General features: G+C 35.1%; 2 non-coding genes across 2 annotated transcripts; both read left to right on the plus strand.

The window, feature by feature from the left end:
* Positions 1 to 7,237: 7,237 nt before the first annotated feature.
* TRNAA-AGC (transfer RNA alanine (anticodon AGC)) lies at positions 7,238 to 7,309 on the plus strand. The gene has a single exon. It is a non-coding gene; the product is annotated as a tRNA-Ala (tRNA).
* An 11,604-nt stretch (positions 7,310 to 18,913) lies between these two features.
* TRNAA-AGC (transfer RNA alanine (anticodon AGC)) lies at positions 18,914 to 18,985 on the plus strand. Its single transcript has one exon. It is a non-coding gene; the product is annotated as a tRNA-Ala (tRNA).
* The last annotated feature ends 865 nt before the right edge of the window (positions 18,986 to 19,850 follow it).

Below are 19,850 nucleotides of genomic sequence, written 5' to 3' on the forward strand. Positions count from 1 at the left end.
ACAAGGGTGACACTAGTCCAAGGTTGGACAGGCAGTTGCTAGGCAGATGTCCTTGTAGACATATTTTTTGTGTGTAAGATTGCAAGGTTGTGGTTTTCACAGTCTTTTGTGATAGTTTTTGTTATTAGGCATACAAGCATGAGAATCCTCTCTTCATGGTTTTCCCCTGCTTTATTTGTCAGGGTTTTGTTAACATTAGTGACTCCTTTTTGACTCCCATTTCCAATTGTCTTGTTTCTCTCAATTTCGTATCTTATGAAATGGCTGTACACTGCAGCTGGTAGGACCAGAGAATAGTAAGTTATCAAATAGTCTTGTGGGTTTCGATGTATTTACTTTCTGATCTTCTCCAGTTCTAACTCCTTGAGGTCAGGGATTATTTCATTCACATCTTTGAATCAAGAGATTAACCCGATAATTGCCCCATTGTACATTGCTGATACTTATCTTTGATTGAATGAATGGAAGATAATGTGCACAGCTACTGTTTTTTATTCTTCTTGAAGGGAAACAATAGTTGCATGAGATTCCTTTCAAGTAATGCAGCAAAAACGTAATTGCAACTAATTTCTTTAGTCTGGATTTATAATTCTTCTTTAGGGACTGAGGAATTAGGGCTTCAAATCTCAAAAATGCTGGGATAGTTTCCTTACCATCGGAGCTTCTTTCTTCTGCCTCCAGAGCTTCTTCAGTGTTACCTGGCTTCTTCTAAATCTATTTTCCTTCAGTGGTAAATAATTTTCCCATTTATATTGTGGAGTTCTCCCTGTTCTTTCTTTTTTATTTGTTATTCCTTTTTCTGCTTCTTTTTCTCCTCTTCTTCCTGTGTCTCAAACTTTCCTGTATTTTCTTTTTTTGTTGTTGTTTTTGTTTGTTTGTTTGTTTGTTTGACTGGACAAGCCTGGGTTCTAATTTCCTGTATTTTCTGTTCCTGTTTTCAACCATTGCCTATGCTGACAAAGGCTTATGTATTACAACTTGCTCAGCACCCCACACACATCTTTAAGCCGTACTTACCTTCCAAACAAAAACACAATCCATGGAACCCTCTTTTGGTGATGTTTATTCCACTCCTCTTTCGATATACAGTTACTTAAATTCAGGGATATAAATGTAACTAGTATTAATATATCTTATGTTAGGTGGTAGTTGTACTGGGTTAATACTGTCCTTCCCCCCAAATCATAAACTTCTTGGAACCTCAGAATGTGACCTTATTTGGAAATAGAGTCTGTGCAGATGTAATCAACTTAAGACAAGATTATTAAGGTGGACTCTAATCCAATATGACTGATGTCCTTGCAAGAAGAGAGAAATTTGTATACAGAGACACTGTGAGAATGCCATGTGACCAGAAAGGCAGAGATTGGAGTGATGCTGCTACAAGTCAGAGAATACAAAATATTGATGGCCACCACCAGAAGCTAAGACAAGGCAAGGAAGGATTCTACCCAGAGTCTCAGAGAAAATATGACCCTGTTCACACCTTGATTTCACAATTCTTGCCTCCAGAACTATGAAAGAATAAATTTCCATTGTTTTAAGCTACTGATTTTGTGATAATTTGTTATAGCAGCCCTAGGAAACTAATACAGTGGGTGAGCCAGAAAAGGAAAGAAAAAAGACTGGTTACGATAAACACACAAAGAAAGAATGCTCATAACTATTAGAGCACTTGTATCTGCAGCTGATTGGTATTTGTAATTATCTCTTTCACTCCATATTCTCTTTGCTTTCGGCAAGTACCTCAGCAGTTAAGGCTCTTTGCCTGATGGGGTAAACCAAACCTTCACTCCTAGAGAGTTTATGACATTTAACAGTGCCCTGTACAAAAGATTGTTCTAGTTTTTGATTGACTTTAATCACAGTGGATGATATTACTCACTGAAAGGCACTGCTAAAAAACCCCTTACATTCCAGACATATTCCTTCATAACCCCATTTGTGTAGTAACGTCCCAATTTAAGTTGGTATCAGGATCAATCACCATGAGCAATCACCAAGAGTAAGCCCCTTCCTTGCCTGCTGGTTTATTGGCACAAAAAGGCCAAAGTGGTAAAATGTCATTCTCAACTTCCGGTTTAATGGAACCATTCCTTTGGTGGCCTCTGGTGAAAGCATTTTTCCCTTGGGAGCTCTAAGAATCAAGCTCAACATTTCAAGAACTAAAAGTAAAACTTTACAAGCAGAAGATTCCAGGTTTTCTATGTTTGCATAATCCCATCACAATATATCTTGCTGATTATAGCAAAAATTATGGGGAGATGGGACACACACACACACCCCCCCCACCCCCACCAAACTTATCAAGCAACAAAAGCAATTAGATTATGGAGGCAATAAAAACTTGGAAGGGTGACCCGCAAGGAATTAAAGATGAGTTTTTTTATTTTTAGTATTTTTCTCACAGCTCTTTACTGAGAGTGAGCCCCAATCTTGAAGCAGTTGTGTAGGCAACAGAAACTGTGACAGAAACTCCATATTTCTAGCCAAATTATCAAGGAAAAGTTGAGAAAAGTCTGAAGAGTTAAGGAGAGTCCTGAAAGACTGAAGAAAGGATTCCCTAAAATCTGTATATAAAGCCACATACGTCTTGGGCTTAGCTCTGAGCTGTGCATGCTATAGACAGAACCAGAACAGCATAACAAATTCTTTCCAAACTAACAGTATATTTATACGAAGACCTCCATCTCAGACTAACACCAAGTGGGACATGCTCAAGGGAAGACCTGAAACAGCATAACAAAAGCTTTGAAAATAAAACTTTTTTTTTTTGAGATGGAGTCTCGCTCTGTTGCCCAGGCTGGAGTGCAGTGGTGAAATCTCCGCTCACTGCAAGCTCTGCTTCCCGGGTTCACGCCATTCTCCTGCCTCAGCCTCCCGAGTAGTTGGGCCTATAGGTGCCCGCCACCATGCCCAGCTAATTAATTTTGGTATTTTTGTATTTTTAGTATTTCTAGTAGAGACGGGGTTTCACCGTTTTAGCCAGGATGGTCTTGATCTCCTGACCTTGTGATCTGCCCGCCTCCGCCTCCGCCTCCCAAAGTGCTGGGATTACAGGCGTGAGCCACCATGCCTGGCTGAGACATAAAACTTTCAGTCTGAACTAATCAGGTAAGTTATCTGCTAAAAACAAGTAAATAAATCAAGCATTCTCCACAAAATCCTCACAATAAAAAATTTCTCAACATACAAAGATCCAGGGGGATATATTCAATCTTCAAGACAAAATACAATCAATAGATGGCAAATCCAAGGTGACTCAGATCTTGAAATTATCAGATGAGGACTTTCAGTGTCTATTTTAACTGTGCTCTATGCCAAGCATACTTTAACGAACCAACATGTAAAAATTTTTATTAAAAGAAATAGAAACTGGTCAGGCATGGTGGCTCACAACTGTAATCCCAGCACTTTACGGGGGCTCAGGGGAAGGATTGCTTGTGATCAAGAATTTGAGAGCAGCCTGGGCAACACAGCTAGAGATATCTGCTATCAAAGGTTAAAAAAAAAAAAAAAGCTAGGTGTGGTGGTATGCACCTATAGTCCCAGCTACTCAGGAGGCTGAGATGGGAGGACCACTTGAGCTCAGGAGTTCAAGGCTGCAGTGAGCTATGAACATACCACTGTACTTCAGCCTGGGCCTTGGAGTAAGACCCTGTCTCAAAAAAAACAAAAAGAAATAGAAAGTATTGAAAAAGAAACCAACTGGAAATTTTAGACCTGAAATATAATATCTGAAATTAAAAGTTCAATGGAAAGACTCAGTGGAGATGTAGAGAAAAAAAATCAGTTAACTTAAAGATAGATCAATAGAAACCATTCAATTTAATGGGAAGAGAGAGAAAAAAAAGACTGAAAACAATGAATTCAAGGTCCTGTAGAATAATATCAAATAGTCTAAAATAGATGTCATTGAAGTCTCAGGAGAAAAAAGACTGGTGTAGAGAAATATTTACATAAATAATGACAAAAATAAGATGTAAATTTACAGATTCAAGAAACTTCCAATCAAAATTTAAAAAACTAATTAGACACATTATCATCCAGCTGCTGAAAATAAAAGCTTTTTTAAAAATCTTGGAGCTGGGCATGGTGGCTCACGCCTGTAATCCCAGCACTTTGGGAGGCTGAGGCAAGAGGATCAATGGACTCAGGAGATTGAGACCCGCCTGGACAACATAGTGAGACTCCATCTCAAAAAAAAAAAAAAAAAAGAGGAAAGAAGGAAGGGAAAGGAAGGAAGGAAGGAAGGAAGGAAGGAAGGAAGGAAGGAAGGAAGGAAGGAAGCTATCTTAGCCAGGCACGGTAGTGCATGTCTGTAGTCCCAGCTACAGAAGGCAGAGAGGCATGCTGAGGTGGGAGGATGATTCGAGCCCAGAAGATCGAGGCTGGAACGAGCTGTGACCACACCATTGCACTCCAGCCTGAGTGACAAAGTGAGACCCTATCTTAAAAACAAACAAAAAATAATCTTGGAAACAACTACAGAAAATAACACAATTTTAAAACAGAGACCACAATCCAAATATGTGGATTTTTCTTTCAGAAACTGATAGTCAAAAGACAGTGGAACAACATCTTTAAAATGATAAATGAAATATTAATCCAGAATTCAGTATCTAGAGAGACAATCCAGAAATGAAGAGAAAATAAAGGTATTCTCAAAGAAGGGAAGCTACAAGAATGCATTACCATCAAATCTTCTGTGCAAGAAATATTGAGAAAATTATTCAGGCTAAAAGGAAATGATATCAGAGGGAAACTTGGATCTTCAGGAGTGAAGGAAAAGCCACTGAAATGATAAATATCTGTGATAATATAAAATAATTTTTTTCTCCTAGGTTATTTTAAATATATATGGGTGTATATCTAGTGGAATTGTCCATGTGTCGGTGTAATACATTTGACAACTATAACAAAGTTGGTGAAGGGGTAAAGGATCCTATATTGGTGCTGGACTTTCATGAAGTCTAAGTGGATGGCGTGCATATTGTAATCACTAAATCACAGAGCAATCACTAAAGTAACAAGATATAGAGAAAAAGCCAATGATTAAGTTAAAATGGAATACGAAAAACATCAAAGACATCCAAAAAAAGGTAGAAAAAGGATAACAGAACAACAAATGCTACAACAAAAACACCAGAGAGAACAAATGGAAATCAAATAAGAAAGTGGCAGACATAAATCCACACATTTGATAAGGGCCTAGTATCAATATATAAAGAACTAGAATACAACTTCCGATCTCAACAGTAAAAAAAAATTAATTAGAACATGATATAAAGAAATATTTTACCAAAGAAAATATACAGGTAGCAAAGAAGCACATGGAACGATGTTCAGCATCATTAACCATTAGGAAAATGCAAAATAAAACCATAATGAGATGTCATTACACACCTGTCAGAATGGTCCCTCATCTTCAGCCCATTAATTAAGCCCTATGAGATGAGGCAGACAATAGTGTGGTTCTACAACACTATGGCAAACATATTTTCTCTGCTCAAATTGTTTCTCTTCTGACTCCAGCTAAGACAAGTGCAGGATGCAAGTAAAGAATACCGAAAGAGTCCGGGCGTGGCTTTCAAGATGTTCTTTATAAAATTGCCTTTCCCCACGCCTATAATCCCAGCACGATGGGAGGCCGAGGCGGGAGGATTACGAGGTCAGGAGTTCGAGACCAGCCTGACCAACATAGTGAAACCCGTCTCCGCTAAAAAAAAAAAAAAAAAGTGAAAAATTAGCCGGGCGTGGTTGTGTGTGCCTGTAATCCCAGCTACTCGGGAGGCTGAGGCAGGAGAATGGCGTGAACCCAGGAGGCGAAGCTTGCAGTGAGCCAAGATCGCGCCACTGCACTCCAGCCTGAGCGATAGAGCGAGACTCTGTCTCAAAAAACAAAAACAAACAAACAAACAAAAAAATTGCCATTCCCAGTACCTATTGCACAAAAATTCAGCCACACGAACGCCTGGTGAAGCGCTCAACCTGTTTATCCAGAGAGGAAAAGAGCAACGAATTGCTCTCAACCCGCGACAATCTAGAACAAAACAAACCAAATCTTCGTGCAGGACCTACGTTTTCAGCCTACTTTGTTTAGAAGAGTGAAACCTTCTGTCTTGCCGTGGGCCTGGTGAAAACGCGACAGATAGGGGAACTTGGATACGTCCAGTCTCCCTCCCTATTTAAATGCTGATGGTGTTTCGAGTCCCCTGCCTGAACCCGCTTCCTGTCTTCTCGTCCTCTTCTTCTTCTTCGTCTTTCGCTGCTTCATCTCTTCCACTTTCCCCACTCTCGCCCATAATACCCTCCACTCTCTATCTCCTTCCTTCTTCTCGTCCTCCTCTTCAGTTCTCTTCCGTTCTCAGACATTCCACTTGTAACCGAACCGTGCTGATTTTCAGAGTCACCTGGGGGAGTTCTTAAATTACTTACATTTTTGCCCCCAACCCCCATTGTCTCCAAAACACTTGCCTGGGTTGACTGTGGCACACGCATGTTGAATAAAGACAGGAAACCCTTACCTTTTGTGCTCCAGGAACACAGGGTCTGAGGACCTGTCCAGGCGCAGGGAGGTCTTAAAAAGAGCAAATTCCTTCCTCTTGCTTTCTTTGTGTTCGCCTCACCGTGAAAGGATTTTGCCTGAAAGAGATGAAAGTCGCCTGGAGCTGTTTTCTTTCTGGTCTTCGCTCTCTAGGGATCTCAGCCAGTGAGCAGCGTCTTGGACAGAATGCCGCTTCCACGCTTCCGTAGACGCTGGGCCCAGCGGCTTGGGAGAGCTGTGACTGACACATGCTTTGCACTTCATTTCACGCTGATATTGTGAATTAATTCCCCTCCAGTCTTATCTCCTCCCTTGGACCTACGTTCCCTGAGTAGCTCTCCTAGTACTGGTCTTAGTATTCCCTAGTAGTACCGTTTATGTTTTTCTGGGAGCACTGCAGACAGAAAAGTAGGAAGTTGACTGTTTAAGATAATATTTCTACCTGGGATTCTCCTTGGTGGTGGACAAAAGCTGCCATTCGGGAAGTTCCCTAGGAACAGTCTTTGGAGGGTCCGCCATTATGAAAGACCCTAATAGCACTAAAGGGATCTTTCGGTCCAGAATGCAACTTGAGGGTTTCAGAAATAGTAGAGTTGGATAGAGTAGACTTTGACCTCGGTTTAAATCGTAGAACACTAGCAGATAACAGTGACAGCCAGTTATAAACTATAGCAAAAAAGCCAGCTTTCAGGGGGTGTAGCTCAGTGGTAGAGCGCGTGCTTAGCATGCACGAGGCCCTGGGTTCAATCCCCAGCACCTCCATGTATTTTGCTCATTTGCCTAGCGGCCCAGAGCAGGGACCCTTGGGCAGAAAACAGCACGATTTGCTTCATGAGTGGCAACCGACACAAAAGTAGCCTAAGGTCTACGTTTTGGGTAGTATGTCTAAATAATGCTGCATTGAAGCGTGGGATTAGGAAGAACCAAGGCCCTTGGAATTAAAATGAATAGCAGTAATCCACTTTCATCGTTTGTTTCTTACCCACAGTCAACCGCGATCTGCGATTACTACATGAAAAATTCCAGAAATAAACAATTCATAAGTTTTCAATTTCTCTGTTGTGAGCAGCATGATGAAATGTCGCCTCATGTGCTCCATCCCGCCTGGGAAGTAAACCATCTATTTGTCCAGCATATCCACGCTGCGTAGTAAGCCACCCACTAGTTAGTCAGTCAGTAGCCATCTGAGTTATCTGAGCTACTGTCCTCACGTTGCTTGTGTACAAATAACCCTTATTTTACTCAATAAAGGCCCCAAAGTGCAAGAGTAGTGATGCTGGCAGTTTGGGTATGCCAAAGAGAAGCCCTAAAGTGCTACCTTTAAGTGAAAAGGGGAAAGTTCTCTACTTAATAAGGAAACAGAAACAAATTCATATCAGAGGTTGCTAAGAGCTATGGTAAGAATAAATCTTCTATCCATGAAATTGTAAAGAAGAGAAAAGAAATTTGTGCTAGTTTTGCAGAAGTTACTGCTACAGTGTGTGATAAGTGCATAGTTAACATTTAAAAGACAGTAAATATGTGGGTGAAACACGTGAACAGAACACTTAATCTACTTGAGGGCAACACGTTATACCAGAAAACACTGAGCCCATATGAAGACTTCATCAAGGGATCCTCTGAAATGATTGACACCAACCCATATATTGCAAGTAGGGGATGGTTACACAGATTCAGGAATAGGTTTGGACTGAAAAATATAAAAATTATTGGAGAGGCTACGTCTGCCAATGAAGAAATCACATTTTACGAATCCAATGATTACACTCTGAAGAGTTCAGAAGAACATATTGCTAGATGTGTTATTCTACATTTATGCTATTAAATTTCAAATAGTAAATTTAACTTGACTGAAAAAGTTAACCTAGCCAGGCGCTGTGACTCATGCCTGTAATCCTAGCACTTTGGGAGGCCAACGCAGGTGGATCACCTGAAGTCAGGAGTTCAAGACCAGGCTGGCCAACATGGCGAAACCCTGTCCCTACTAAAAATACAAAAAAAAATAGGCAGGCATGGGGTGCACAACTGTACTCCCAGCTACTCGAGAGGCTGAGTCAGGAGAATCACTTGAACCCGGGAGGCAGAGGCTGCAGTGAACTGAGATTGCATCACTGCACTCCAGCCTGGGTGACAGAGACTCTGTCTCAAAAAAAAAAAAAAAAAAAAAAAAAAAAAAAAAAAAAAAAAAAAAGTTAACCTGTACACATTTTCCTACATACTCTGGATATGACTTACATTTGTGGTCATTATTAACATAGTCATAGTAATGACCTTCTAAAGAGAAGTTGGAAGCCAGCATTTACAGGTGGAAACAAAGTTGATGCAGCTTCATGAGTAAGGATGCAGTCAGCATCCAACAAAAGGCATTTGGGAACTGTACAGGCAGGAAGATCCATATTGTTTCAACACAAAGGAGTTCCAAAGAGCCGCGGTATTGTGAGTAATAACAATGTTGCTACCTTTTACTCATGGTAGGAAACATAGAATTAGGCAGAAACAGTGTGATTAACAATAAATAACATGAAGAGATAGTTTCTGGACTGAAAAGGTTGAGTTGGTGCCAGAACACTACGAAAAATGTTTCTGAGTATTGATTAGGCTGTAAACAAATATGTAAGTACCCATTATTCTAAATCTTTATTAATACACAACAAGATCCTCAAAGGATCCCCTAAATTTTGTAAAACATTTTTTAATCAAATTATATACACGTTAGCCAGATGTGGTGGCTTTTGCCTGTAGTCCCAGCTAGTCAGGAGTGTAAGGTGGGAGAATCACTTGAACCCAGGAGGCAGAGCTTGCAGTGAGCCAAGATCCAGCCACTGCACTCCAGCCTGAGCGACAGAGTGATACGCTGTGTCAAATATATACGTATATATTTATAAATGTATTTTTATATATTTATAATATTTTTATAAATATATATAATTTTTACATAATATTTATACAAATTTATATTAATTTATATATAAATATATATTACACAAATAAATTTATATATATTTATATATTTAATATATATTTATATATATTTATATATTTAATATATATTTCTATATATTTATATATTTAATATATATTTCTATATATTTATATATTTAATATATATTTCTATATATTTATATATTTAATATATATTTCTATATATTTATATATTTATGTATATTTATATCTGTTTATATATTTATATATTTATATATTTATATATATTTATATATTTATATATTTATATATATTTATATATTTATATATATTTATATATTTATATATATTTATATATTTATATATATTTATATATTTATATATTTGTGTATATATTTATATATTTAGATATTGTATATAAAAATTCATATATAAAGATTCATATATAGATATTTATATTTATATATTCATATATAGATATTTATATTTATATATTCATATATAGATATTTATATTTATATTTTCATATATAAATATATACATATTTATATTTATATACATATATTCATATATAAATATTTATATTTATTTATATATAAATATTTATATTTATTTATATATAAATATTTATATTTATTTATATATAAATATTTATATTTATTTATATATAAATATTTATATTTATTTATATATAAATATTTATATATTTATACATTTATATAAATATTATATATTTATATATAATATTTACATATTTATACATCTATATATAAATATTATATATTTATATATAATATTTATATATTTATACATTTATATATAAATATTATATATTTATATATAAATATTTATATATAGTTATATATTTAAATATTTATATATAAATATTTAAGTATATTTATATATTTATATATAAATATTTATATATTTATTATATATAATATATGATATATATAAATATAATATATATTATATATAAATATTATCTTTACACATTTATATATTAATATATAAATATATATTTATAGATTTATATATTAATAAATAAATATATATACATTTATATATTTTTATATATATTTTTATATATTTATATATTTATATGTATTTATATATGGATTTATATATTTATATATTTATATATTTATACGTATAAATATATACATATATATATTTATACGTATAAATATATACATATATATATTTATACGTATAAATATATACATGTATATATTTATACGTATAAATATATATATTTATATATATTTACATATATATTTATATATTTAATATATTTATATACATTTATATATATTTATATATTTATATACTTATATATTTATATTTATATATATTTATACATATTTATATATATTTATATATTTATATATATTTATATGTATTTTTATATATTTATATTTTTATATATATTTATATATTTATATTTTTATAAATATATTTTTCTATATATTTATATTTATATATTTATGTATATTTATATATTTTTTATATATATTTATTTATATATGTTTATATATTTATATATTTATAGATTTATTTGTATATTTGTATATTTATATATATTTATATATCTATTTATATATTTATATACATTTATATATATTTATATATTTATATATATTTATATATTTATATATATTTATATGTATATATTTATATATTTATATATATTTATATGTATATATTTATATATTCATATATATTTATATGTATATATTTATATATTCATATATATTTATATATTTATATATTCATATATATTTATATATTTATATATTTATATATACATTTATAGATTCATATATTTATATATTTATATATTCATATATTTCTATATATTTATATATTCATACATTGATATATATTTATATGTATATTTATATATTTATATATTTATATATATATTTATATATTTATATATTTATATATATATTTATATATATATTTATATATTTATATATTTATATATATATTTATATATTTATATATATTTATATATTTATATACATTTATATATTGATATATTTATATGTTTATATATATTTATATACATTTATATATATGTTTATATATATTTATATATTAATATATATATTTATATAGATATTTATATATTTATTTATTTGCATATAGTTATATATTATATATATTTATATATTTATATATGTTTATATATTTATGTATATATTTGTATATATATTTATATATGTATATATATTTGTATATATTTATATATATTTATATATTTATTTTTATGTATATTTATATATTTTTATATATTTATATATATTTTTATATTTATATATTTTTTATATTTATATATTTATATTTATATATATATCGATATTTTATATTTTTTTATATTTATGTATTGATATATTTATATATTTATATATATTTATATATATATTTATATATTTATATGTATATATTCATATATATTTTTATATATATTTATATATTTATATATGTATATATATTTATATATACATATATATTTATATATTTCTATATTTATATATATTTATATATATTTATATATAAATATATATTTATATATATTTATATATTTATATATATTTATATTTATATATTTATATATAAATATATATATTTATATATTCATATTTATATATCATATATATTTATATATAATATATTAATATATTATATATAAATGTATATTATTCACATTATGTGTATAAAAATATATATATTATTCACATTATATATAAAAATATATATATTATTCGCATTATATATATAAATATATATATTATTCACATTATATATATATAAATATATATATATATTATTCACATGGACAGGGGCCCCACAAAAAACAAATGTGTTTGTCTGGGTTACTCAACATCCTAGGGGTGGCTCTGCCCCATTTTTATTCTGTGAGTCTTGGCACCATCCAAACAACTGTCATCACGAAAGAAGGAGGATAGAAATTAGTAACAGAACTGATTTACACAGGTTCTTTTGACATCAAGATGTACTATCACAATAATGAGTATGTTCAGTTTGTCTTCTAATTTTCCCTATTATTGAAGAAAAGGAGAAACAGAAGAGGCTCATGAAAATTTTCCTTTACTTCTCATTATTTCTTTTTTCTTTTTTTTTTTTTGAGATGAAATTTCGTTCTTGCTGCCCAGGCTGGAGTGCAATGGCACGATCTCAGCTCACTGCAACCTTGTCCTCCCAGGTTCAAGCGATTCTCCTGCCTCAGCCTCCCGAGTAGCTGAGATTACAGGCATGTGCCACCACGCCGGGCTAATTTTGTATTTTTGGTTGAGACAGGGTTTCCCCATGTTGGTCAGGCTAGTCTCGAACTCCTGACCTCAGGTGATCCGCCTGCCTCGGCCTCCCAAAGTTCTGGGATTACAGGTGTGAGCCACCGCACCCGGCCGCCCTCTTTTTTTTTTTTTTAGACAAAGCGTCACCCAGGCTGGAGTGCGATGGCGTACTCTCATCTCACTGCAATCTCCGCCTCCCGGGTACAAGCGATTCTCCTGCCTCAGCCTCCCAAGTAGCTGGGACTACACGTGTGTGCTACCACACCCATCTAATTTTGTATTTTTAGTAAAGACGGGGTTTCACCATGTTGGCCAGGCTGGTCTCGAACTCCTGACCTTGTGATCCGCCCTCCTTGGCCTCCCAAAGTGCTGAGATTACAGTCATGAGCCACCACGCCCGGCTTACTTCTCATTATTTCTAGTGGAAATTTTAGACTTTTACATTTACAACTAACTTTGGATTTACAGAAAAGTTACAAAACAAATACAGAGTTTTTATATTTCCCACCTAGATTCTTCTAATCTTTTTATACTTTTTGTATACATAGTGGTTATCTTTTATCGGGCATTAATTATCAATTAGAATATGAAAGGATTAAGCAAAAATCATGTTCCTCAAGGAGAGGTGCCAGGTTCCTCAAGGAGCGGCGCCAGGACAAAGAAGGCCATAGTCAGGAATGCAGGGTACTCCCTCTACACAGGCTTTTTTTTCCTTCCCCAGTGATATTTTCATAGCTATTCATGTTTCATCTCCTCGTAAGAATGAGAGAAGCTGAAAAACACATAAGCTGCCACCACCGTAGAAACCCCGTCAAGTGGAACACGTGTTCTGTTCACGTATTTCACCCACAAATTTAGTGCCTTTTCCATGCACTTATCACACACTGTAGCAGTAGCTTTCGCAAAACTAACAAGAATTTATTTTCCCTTCTTTACAATTTCACGGAAAGAGGCTTTATTCTTACCATAGCTCTTAGCAACCTCGGAAACGAATTATTTTTCTCTTTTCTTATTAAGTAGAGAACTTTCCCCTTCTTTACAATTTCAAGGATAGATTTATTCTTACCATAGCTCTTAGCAACGTCGGATACGAATTTTTTCTCTTTCCGTATTAAATAGAGAACTTTCCCCTTTTCACTTACAGGCAGCACTTTATGGCTTCTCTTTGGCATACCCAAACTGTCTGCTGTCTTCCTCTAATCTTAATATCTATGTGAACACAGTGTGATGATCAAAACCAGGAAAGCATCAATGAATATATGAGAAGGTGGAAGAACAGAGCACTTTCTCATTGATCATCCTACTAGTCTCCTCCCTTCACCTCAATCTTCACAGTACCTGCCATCAAAAGTTTGGTCTAACAATGCAAACAGATGGCCGTAGATAACAGCAATTTCTAGGTGAGTGGGTGGATGGACATTGGACAACAGAACAATGGCTTTCAATTAACTACAATACTGCCAAGAATAATAGGTGAAAAAATAAACAAGTCTGCATTAAATGAATTAGATAACCTACCATGCCAAAATATTTTATCCTATCCAGTTCTCTGTATTTCTTCACTCATCTCATTTTTTCTTCTTTTTGAATAGATAAATGAAATATTTTCTGCAAACATCCATTATCGTCAGAAGACATCCCATGTGGAAGAAGCAAATTATTTTTGTGTTAAAATGGATATTATCAACTGCAAAGAAAAAGGTGAATATTTCACAAGTGAGCCAGAACATTTACAGTGTAAACAAGAGCAGTTGCTACCTTTGCTTTTTTTCCCTCTTCTTCAATATGATCACCATGCTTTTCATTACCCTGCTACTCAGTATTTCTAGTCAACTGACTGATATTTTTAAAGGTTTTCAAAGGTATGAATATGAATACACTTTTTTTATATTGAATTAGCCAGAGGAAAGCAATTTCTATCTGCCAACTTTACTTTTTTCTTTTCACCTGGCAGCCCCTCTTCACATTCTAGCCCCAAGAAGGAAATTCCATTTCTTTACTCAATGGCTGCATTCTTAGATCTTGTTTTAAATATCTTTGGTTAATGAGTTCTAAAGCAAGGAGTATGAGAAAACTGGTGCAAAACCTCCACTAACTTATATGAGTTCGGAAGTTTGTTTCTTTGTCTCTGATTTTTAAGAGCTTTAATAAAATAAAATCAACCTGAGACACATTCATACTACAAATCCTGAAAACAAGATTTGTGGAGGGCAAGATCTGCCCTTTCCTCACCAACCTCTTGGCAAATCTTCAGCAAACATTATATAAGACCGCACTGCCGGGCGCGGTGGCTCACGCCTATAATCCCAGCGCTTTGGGAGGCCGAGGAGGGCGGATCACGAGGTCAGGAGATCGAGACCATCTGGCTAACACGGTGAAACCCTGTCTCCACTAAAAATACAAAAAATTAGCCGGGCGTGGTGGCGGGCGCCTGTTGTCCCAGCTACTGGGGAGGCTGAGGCAGGAGAATGGCGTGAACCCGGGAGGCGGAGCTTGCAGTGAGCCGAGATGGTGCCACTGCACTCCAGCCTAGGCGACAGAGCAAGACTCCGTCTCAAAAAAAAAAAAAGAAAAGAAAAGAAAAGAAAAAAAGACTTCACTAGGGCACAGTGGCTCACGCCTGTGATCCCAGAACTTTGGGAGGCCGGGACGGGTGGATCACTTGAGATCAGGAGTTGGAGATCAGCCTGGCCAACATGGCGAAATCGCATTTCTACTAAAAAATGCAAAAATTGGCTGGGCATGGTAGTGGGTGCCTGTAATCCCAGCCACTCAGAAGGCTGAGGCAGGAGAACAGCTTGAACCCAGGAGGCGGAAGTTGCAGTGAGCCGAGACCACGCCATTGCACTCCAGCCTGGGTAACAGAGCAAGACTCTGTCTCAAAACAAATAAAAACTTACTGAATGGATCAGATGATGGGATTTCAAGTTTCCTAGTGGACATCTAGAATTATTGATTGAAGGATTGGATGAGAACTGAGAACTGTTCAACATTGAAGACAACATGTCTTCCTATGAGTGATACTGACATTGTCAAAGAGAAAATGAATCCAAAAGTCACTCTTTTTCAAACTGTCTTTTGAATTCAGGATTTTTGTCTCTAAAGAAAATATCTGGAGCAAGTGCTTTGGAGGAAATCTGTCTGGCTTTGAAACCTGTCCTGCTACATGTTGGCTGTGAACTATGTGGCCAATTATTTCACCTCTGAAAAAGTTGGTTTATCAAAGGAGTGATGTGCTCATTTAATGCAACCCGTTGTTATGACATTATCCACGTGTTATCTCCAGCTACCTCAAGCATTCAGGGTCATATTGACCACAGTCAGAACTCGACCTTGGATTCTATAAGCAGGATTCAAAGTTGCCCTTGAGAAGCCTTCAAAATTCAGTGCCTTCAAAATTCAAACTTCCCTACACCTGGTAGTAAATGTACCTCATTTACTACCTTCAAAATTCAGTGCCTTCAAAATTCAGTGCCTTCAAAATTCAAACTTCCCTGCACCTGGTAGTAAATGTACCTCAACTATCACTCACCTGGAAAAGACATTATGATTCAGTTTAAGAGCACTAAATCTTGGATTTGGGAAAAACTTTAAAACCAATAAAAGCTTATAAAACAAAACAAAACAAAAAAATGGAAATGCCCATTTCCATTTTCTCTAGTTTAGGGAGGAAAGCAATATACAGCCCCTATAATGAAGAAAAGAAGATGTTCAGGTAATGTCAATTAAATGAAAGCTCATCTGTACTAAAAACATGAGACACATTTTTGTTTCCTCAGCTTTTGTCTGCCATACTCTGGAAGCCTTAGAAGTGGATGATCAGTGCTTGATGTGTGCTACAGAAGAAGGAGCTGTCCCCAAGTCTCCCTGCTAATTCAAGTAATGAAGCCAGGGAAGAAAGCAAGAAAGAAAGGGGAAAGAGAGAGAGCGTACTACATTTGCCCTATTTCAAGAGTTTGTGGTTTCTTACATCTTTTTTTCTTTTTCTTTTTTTTTTTGAAACGGAGTTTCGCTTTTGTTGCCCAGACTGGAGTGCAATGGCATGATCATGGCTCACCGCAACCTCCGTCTCCCGGGGTTCAAGCGATTCTCCTGCCTCAGCCTCCCAAGTAGCTGGGATTACAGGCATGTGCAGGCTAATTTTGTGTTTTTAGTAGAGATGGGGTTTCCCCATGTTGGTCAGGCTGGTCTTGAACTCCCGACCTCAGGTGATCCGCTCGCCTCAGCCTCCCAAAGTGCTGGGATTACAAGCATGAGCCACCGCGCCCGGCTGGTTTCTTACATCTTATAGCCCACCAATCTTTTAGGCAACATTGAAAGTCACACAAAATGACCTTAGACTTTTCTGTAAATGAACTCACAATAAACTTATTGGGGTCCCACTCTAGCCAAAATACATGGAGTTTTAGATATTTAATCCAAGTGTCTGATTGACTTGTTTTGGCCACTGGGCTCTCAGTTTAAACTTAAGTTTGGAAGCCCCAAGTTCCACAACAGATAACACAACCATTCTTTTCACCCTCAGAGAAAAAGTTAGGGGTACTCTCACCTTGGCCACCTCTTCACTCACTCACCTCTTTAGTAATTCAGTTAATTTTTTGGTCGAGGATCAAGTTGCTAAAACTTCTTTTAGATCAATAAATGAGATAGACAAACTGCACATTGGAAAGCATGCATAGAGTTTAATTTTTGTTTTTGACAAAGTAGCCACTGATATTGGTGGCTTCAAAGAAAACAGAAGGAAAGCCACTCCCTGACTCCATTGTGGTTGTGGTGGAACCTATTGGAATGAGAAGGAGGATCTGTTGGCAGTTTTGAGCTTGGGTACCTAAGTTTTGGCTAGGAGTGACTACTAGCACACTGGATCATAAGGCAAAGGAAAGCATTAAAAAATATAGGTTAGGGCTCACACCCATAATCCCAGCACTTTGGGAGGCCGAGGCGGGTGGCTCACCTGTCAGGAGTTTGAGACCTTCATGGCCAACATGGTGAAACCCCATCTCTACTAAAAATACAAAAATTACCCAGGAGTGGTGGTGGGCACCTGTAATCCAAGCTACTCTGGAGGCTGAAGCAGGGAGAATTGCTTGAATCCGGGAGGGGGAGGTTGCAGTGAGCCGAGGTCATGCCACTGCACTCCAGCCTGGGTGACAGAGCGAGGCTCTGTCTCAAAAATAAATAAATAGAATAATTTTTAAATATATATATGTGTATGTATGTTATATATACACATATTAAAAAAATATATGTTAGGACGTTAACCAAATATTTTTTAATTGAAGAGATTTTGAAAATCAAAATGTCTTTAACCCTGAATAATTTGTTAGAAAATTAAACTTTCAATTTGATGGTCCAGTGTTTGAGCTCCTTTTCAGATCCTGATAATGTTTTTTGTTTCCCTTACTCAGTTCTAATAGAATCCTAGTAAAACCCAGCTTTCTCCTGGATAAACTTGTGTATGTTTCATTCTCCTTGCATGTGTTATTTTCGCTCAGCAGAAGTAAGAAAAGCCAGTGTAACTGTATGACTTGAGGCTGTCTATTCTGTTCTACTGTAGGGGAGATCATCTATTTGCAGTTCTTTTGTATCTAGAATGTAGTTATAAGGTCAAACTACCGTGTAAAACATTTACCTGGATTGGTTCTCTTTTTAAATTCCGATATTATTCATTTCAAATGATTTTATTTTTTTCTGTTTGTTTTCAAATTTAAAGTACTTTTTCTCTATAGTTGCTAGTTTTGTTTTTAAATTTGACTGTGTAAACCATTAACATGATTCTAAGAAACAAAACTATACAGAGAAGTATCACTCAAGAGAAATTTTCAAGCTGCTGGAGATTGTTACATCTTGGGACCCTCTCAGGTGGAGGAATGGAAGTGCCCTTCAGGCCTCTTCTTGGGAGCCAAATTTGGGGTGGGCTGACAAGACTGGAATGGTAATATTTTTGTGTAGCATCAAATTACTCTTCTGATGTACCTGTAAAATAGAATGAAAAACCTAGAGGTTTCAGAAATAGAGTCATACATAAGGGATCTTTGTATTAAATTTCAGATTCTCAAAACTCACAAGCAAAGAGAAAGATTAAATTATAATGTTTAGAACAAAAAGAAACCATCGCAATGGGGGTGTAGCTCAGTGGTAGAGCGCGTGCTTAGCATGCACGAGGCCCTGGGTTCAATCCCCGCCACCTCCAGTAGTTGATACCACGTTGTGTATCACCACCAATGAAGATGGTGGGTTTCATTCCCCCGAGTCTCGGATTTTCCTGGGGTTTTCAAAACCATCTTGATTTACCAGAAGATAATCTGTGCTACTATCCTATCCTAAAAAAATGTGCTATGTAACATTTTTTATTTGTATTTTAAATTTTAAATTGACAAGTAAAATTACGTTTTTATTATCTACAACATACTATTTTGAGATACATATCTCATATGATAAAAACAATTTTACTTGTCAATTTAAAATTTAAAATACAAATGAAAAATAAAATGTTACACGCATGCGTTGTGGAGTAGCTAAATCGAGCTAATTACCTTATGCATTACCTCACATAGTTATCATTTTTGTAGTGACAACACTTTAAAATCTCTTCATGTTTCAATACATTGTATTGTTTTTACCTATAGTCATCATGTTTTACAATAGATTTCTTGCACTTCTTCTAACTGTAATTTTGTATTCTTTTACCAACATCTTCCCAAGGCTTCCCCGACCCTACCAAAGTTACTTGTTGACATTTTTGTTACTCACTTACTCTCTCTAGCCACTCTGAGCAATCACTGCTATGTTGGCTACAGTCTTATACTTCACAAAAATTTAGTGGGAAAAATTAAAGTTCCGAGGGCAGAAAAATCACCTTAACTTGAAAAGGATCTCCTTAGACACTTAACCACACTTCCACCTCATCTTTCATGCACCTCAGACTAGCATCAGGAATTAGTTCAAGAGGGTTCGTTCTTGGATTTGGGGGAAAGTTTAATATTAATATTAGGATGCTGCAGTTTTTTTTGTTGTTGTTTTTGTTTGTTTGTTTGTTTTACGGAGTTTCGCTCTTG

The sequence above is a fragment of the Pan troglodytes genome, chromosome 5 (genome assembly GCF_028858775.2).
Source record: "Pan troglodytes isolate AG18354 chromosome 5, NHGRI_mPanTro3-v2.0_pri, whole genome shotgun sequence".
Taxonomy (NCBI): domain Eukaryota; kingdom Metazoa; phylum Chordata; class Mammalia; order Primates; family Hominidae; genus Pan; species Pan troglodytes.